Genomic DNA, 6,099 nt, shown 5'->3' with positions numbered 1-6,099 from the left:
ACCTTGCTATAATATTTGAAAAACATGATTGAGCTCATCATCCAAAAGATAAGCTTCCCATAATTCTTCAATCTAGTCACTATGTGTAGCTTAGTCATAGCTGAAACTTTACATGCCCATATACGAGAAAGAGAATCAACCACTATATTGTCTTTGCCTCTCGTATGAGTGATGTCAAAATCATAATTTTCCAGAGTAACTACCCACCTACGTTGCTTAGGAGTAAGATTGGATTGAGTGAGGAAATACTTTAGGACTCTATGATCACTTTGAACTCTAAACCGGCTGCCATGCAAATAATGGTGCCACTTCTTTATCACATGTAAGATAGCCAATATCTCTTGGTCATAGACATTCATAGCCATTTTCTTGTTTATAAGCTTGTGACTTTCAAAGGTAATCACTCCATGTTCCTGTAATAGAATATCTCAAATGCCTTGGCCACACTGGGATCACATTGTATGGTAAACTCTTTCAAAAAATCCATACATACTAGAATAGGAGCAAAAGTAAGGAATTTGTTTAACTAGTTAAAGCTAGTATTTGCAAAGTAGATCCCAAAAGCAAGCTTTCTTCTTCAACATGTCAGTCAAAGGAGCTACAATAATCTCATAATACTTAATGAATTGGTGATAAAATGAGGATAGACCAAGAAACCCTCTAAGTGAAGTAGTGATAGTAGGCGTTGGCCAATCTTTAACACACTGCACCTTATTGGGGTCAGTCCGGATCTTTTTCATATGGCCAAAGTACTCCACCTTAGTTTGTATGAAAGAGCATTTCTTCTCCTTAGCAAAGTGTGTGATGTCTTAATACATCAAAAACCTTCCTCACATGTGATAAATGGTCCTATAGAGTCCTGCTATAAATCAAATTGTCATCAAAGAAGACTAGGATAAATTGAAAGAGAAAAGGCTGCAAAATCTTATTCATCAAACTCTGAAAGATAGTTGGAGCATTAGTTAGCCCAAATGGTATCGCTAGAAAATGGTATACCCCTCGATCAGTCCTAAAGGTAGCCTTGACTGCATCACCCTCTCCCATATGGATCTGATGATACCCTAACCTCAAATAAATCTTTGTAAAGAATCTAGCTCCCTTGAGCTCATCAAACAAATCATCAATTCTGGGTATTGGTAACTGATCTTCACTATGATCTTGTTTAGATCCTTGTAGTCAATACATATCCTAAAGGATCTATCTTTCTTCTAACAAGACCAAAGATGCATAAGGTGAAGAACTAGATTCAATGAATCACACCTCAAGAAGCTCCTTGATTTGCTTGGCTACTTCTTCATGCTTACACTAAGACAATTTGTAGGGTGGCTTATTAATTGCCTTTGAGTTGGGCTCCAAATTGATAGATAATCTAATACTCTAGTAGGAGACAATGAAGTAGGTATTTCAAACAAATCCATGTACTCCTCAAGAAGAGCTTTCAAAGTTGGATGATCTACTGAATTCTTGGACCGATCTTCAATCTTTTTATTCAGGTGCAAAACAAAAAGAAATTAGCGCCTCTTATACTCCTTGAGTTATTGAATGGTGATGATAAGTTGAAAATCTTATTTACTAGAAATTCCCTGTAAATTAATGAGTTGTCCATCAAAGATAAACTCCATATATAGTTATGAGAAATCCATGATAGTAATTTTTTCTAATGTCATCAACTAATCACACCTAAGTACAATATCTATGGGGCCCATTTCCAAAGTAGTCATGTTTACTTTTGCTTCATAATTTTTAGCTAGTTGTGTAAAGAAACTTGTGGGCATATTTGAGTGATGATTTCTTCAACCATTTGGGCTTTAATCAATGGGATTGAATGTTATGCTGTAACTTCAAGCAAGAGCTTCTAAATCACTGATTGGATCTAGTATAAATCAAGTAAACAATGCATTCCATGAATGGGCTAATTTAACCAATGATGGGCTAAATTTTGATGGAAATTTTATAATTCTTTAATCTCTCAATCAATTGGATGAAGCTCGACAATTGGATGAATGAGAAAGATTAAGAATTGAAGAGAATATCTTTTGTTAGTTTGCTGAAGGCTTGAATGTTCCCCAAATGCTTGATGAAGCCTCCAATTGCTCAATATTGTTGAAATAATCTTCAATACATGTGCATTTATTTCTTAGAAGCAAACTTGAAGCTTCAAAAGCTTGAGATTGAAGCATTAAACTTGTTTTCTCCAAATTTTGACTCCATAGAAGCTGTTGAAGATGAATCCTTGACCATTATTACTTAATCCTTGCAATTTCTTCAAGAATCTTTACTGAAATAAGTCCAAGGGCTGAAATGATTAAGAGTCTTGAAATTGATGAGAAATTGAAGCTTGAGTTGAAGATTCCATGGTTTTCCATGGAATGCACAATTAGGGTTTCAAGAGAATGAAAGAATGAAGAATAGGCAACTATATTGATCAGTGTGATCTCCTGAAGCAAGTGTTAAGTAGCAGATATTGATTAGAATAGAACATCAAGAAGTAGTGAAGCATTTCCAGTATGAATCAGGCTAGGAAATTCATTGCATTTTGCGTCAGCTTTGTCCACGTGGCATCTTATGCCGCAAGAAATGGTAATAGAAATGGCAAAGAAGAAGAAGAAAGCTCCGCCTCAAAAAGTAACTAAGATTTTAGTCTTCTCCAAGTCTAGTTACCCTAGTTTACCTCCAAAAATTGCGTGAAAATTTTATGATGACCCGCTATTTTGTCCAGTCACCACTACATATGTCCCTTCCATCTTCAAAAATCTCTAGATCTATCTTCTTCCAAGTGTAGATGTCCTGCAAGTCATTGTTAGTCACTATCCATGTCTGCACTTGTAGTACCTGTTTGAAATTGGTTTTTATGATGAAAATTAGGACTAAATATGAAGAAAAAGAGAAAAAATTTGGATCAAAGACCAATGGCTGATTCCACTTATTAAAGAGAGGATTGGAGAGAGAGAAAGAAGAGAGAGAAGACTATAGAAGAGAAAGAAGATGAGGTGTAGAAGAGAAAGAGAGAGAGAGAGAGAAGCCATAGAAATTATGAACATGAAGGTGAGGTAAGAGGAGGATAAGAGATAGTAATGTATTAATGTTCCAAAAAGATGTGAAATTTTACATTTCTCTCCCTTTTATACCTATGTCAGTGTGACAAGGTATTGTTATTAATTCTACACTAAACATATCTTCTTCCTAGCTTTTTATAGTAGTGGACAGTCCTAGGATGCTAACACCAACTTTTCTACTAGAGCTCTTATGATAGTGTTGATAGGAATCAGTATAGTGTCCTTGTCATGGGTCATCTATACTCTAAAGAGCATGCGGAGGCATTTATGACATGACAATGGCCTTGTGTTGGCTTTCCTCCTTGTGGAGTTAGGATACATATGTGTTATACTACATCGAGGATATTTTTAAATCTAGTTGACTATCCTTGGGGATTTAGTTTTCTATGGATATCTCAAAGACACATATCCTAGTTGTCTATAGTTCTAGCATTTGATGGGATTTTTGAACTAAGTTGGAGCTCTTCCTCTTCATCACCCTAACACCATTATTGGTATGGGTTGGTAGTCCATAAGGAGGACATCATCTTCTTCATCATAGGCTATGTATGGGTTTGAATATTCCTATTTTCCAGTTAGCTCCTCTACATATTGGGCAAAAGTGTTGCTCAAAGGATGAGTGGCTATCAAAGTTGGGGTTCAAGGTATACAAAAGGGATTGATCTCCACTTTTTGTGTTGTTAGTTTGTGCTCAATGGAAGTTAGCAAGGCTAAATGTGGGGGCCTTGGCTAGTATTATGCCCTATTTTGCTATGGATATGGGATATTTTCGAAAGCATTCACAAAGGAAAAGTATTTAGAAGCCCAACAATAGGTACCTCGTGTCCAATGTATCTACAATGTGTGCAAAATTGAGGCCTGAAATAGTCAAATGGAATGTATTCACCCACACAATGCACACACTAAATGTTCTATCTATATGACCATGGTTGTTTCAAGGCATCAATGAGTCTAGCTAATTTTGCTTGGTGTTACTTGAATGATGTAAGGAAGTCCTATGCTATGCTAAGTTTAGCATTGTTCTTGTAGCCTTGCTTCTTGATCTCTACTTTCATTCTATTATAGTGCATGAACAATGAGTGAAAAGGGATAATTGTTGCATGACATACATAGTACATACTAATTGGTAGGTTGTTCTCCCTACCATGCACATATGTGTGGAATGTGTAGGCACAAACACACTGAATGACAACAGAGGACTATCTCATGATATGCATATGCTGAGTTCATGATGCATGCCAATCGAATGTCCCCTATCCCCATGGACCTTCTAAGGTCTTTTTAAATAGATTTTGAGCTCAATAGGACTTTGATCAACCTTCAGAGGTCGTTTGACTATTTATTTTTCTTGGACGGCCTAACGAGAAAATAAAACAACACAATGCAATATGCTTTTTACTATATATTAGACCACTTGTGACCTACTCAAGAGTTAGAAAAAAAACAAAATAAATATGTGAACATAGTAATTACTCACCATAACTATAGAAGACTTCGAGAAATTACATAAATATGGAAACCATTGGTAGATAGATAGGCTAGAGTGTTACCTAGTCTTCTCCTTGGTTTTTTTTAGGGCTTTACACTCAAATCATACCTATTCTTAGGAGTCTATTAGGGCATTTTCTCACCTAAATCATGCATAAAGTTTAGCATTAGCAAGGTTATGCTCTCTAGTTTTCTTTTGAGTTATGTGTTTTGCTAGATAATTGAGTTAGGGGTATGATCTTCATGTCCAGAATGTGTATCCAATCCTAGTGGTCCTCTAGTCTAGCTAATGGGGCATGACCTTCACATCTTTTGAGAATATTAGAGATGGAAATCATTTTGTACTACATTATATTTATGCTAATTGGTAACCATTGAGTACACTTTATCATATATATAGTTCCATTTTATATTCATACCATATGATCATGACTATGATTAATGTGTTCGGATATATAGAGCATATTGAAGCAACAAAAAAGGACAAATATGTTATACAAAGGGCATTGTTATATGCTTACCATCATGAAAGTTGATTGTTTAAATTATCAATGTCTTCAAATTATGAACATGTATTGTGCGTTGATTAAGGCTAATAGCTACAAATGTGTTGCAATGAGATAGGATAGACCACGATAATATACAATTGGAATGGACGGATAACAAGGGATCTTTATGTTTGTATGTATGAGAGAGACAATAATTATGCTATAGAATCGTTGAAAAGAAGAGTGATGGTAAGCGTGTAGAGATACATGATGAGTTAGATTCATTTCATGCTAGATCAAAGGCTTTCACCTACATGAAACGATCGAGTGCAGTTGATTTGGGGCACACTCCTACATTTGCTTGCTTCATAAGACTGTCATAAATCGCTTGGATTCCTGGTGTGAAAGATGTCGACATGGAATTGGTGTCGGAATAATGTCCTGGATCTTTGGTGCGAAAGATGTAGCTGAGATGGAATTGCTGTCGGAAATATCCTGTTGCCAAAACCAAAGGGTGGTAGAGATTAGCTCGCGCAAAGTCACTAGGAAAGTAGGAGAAAGGAGAGAAAGGATTCGTTGATTAGGAGAAGAGGAGGGGCAGGTACTCAATCTAGAGGCAATGGACGAACCCATGGCTGACACATGGCGGCTTTTGAGATGAAGGAAACAAGCTACAGAGGAGCTGCCACTGGTTGCCACGTTCAAGCTTACACAGCAAATGCAATACCCTCTGCAAAAAAAAAGAGATACAAGAAGGAAGCCCTCCCCTAAAGCGAACACCGTCACTTACTTAGCAGGGGACAAGAGGCCAAAACATAATAAGTGAGAATCAAGAAAGAAGTAGGAGAATGCCTACTGTCTCCTCCAGTGTTACGTGCCAATCACAAGAAGGAAAGTGGGAGAGATTGAACTCAATGATGAGCGTGCCCTGCATAAGTGCAAGCACCTCCTTATAGGTTGTTACATAGGCATATTCACACACAACATTATACCACCTTGTAGTGCCATACACACGGCATAATATATCCCGCTTTTCCACTCTCTACGTTTTATACCTTGGTAAATTT

This window comes from Lygodium microphyllum, chromosome 8 (assembly GCF_053477565.2).
Source record: "Lygodium microphyllum isolate KBCC chromosome 8, Lygodium_microphyllum_v1.1.10, whole genome shotgun sequence".
NCBI lineage: Eukaryota > Viridiplantae > Streptophyta > Polypodiopsida > Schizaeales > Lygodiaceae > Lygodium > Lygodium microphyllum.
Note: the sequence above shows the minus strand (reverse complement) of the source record.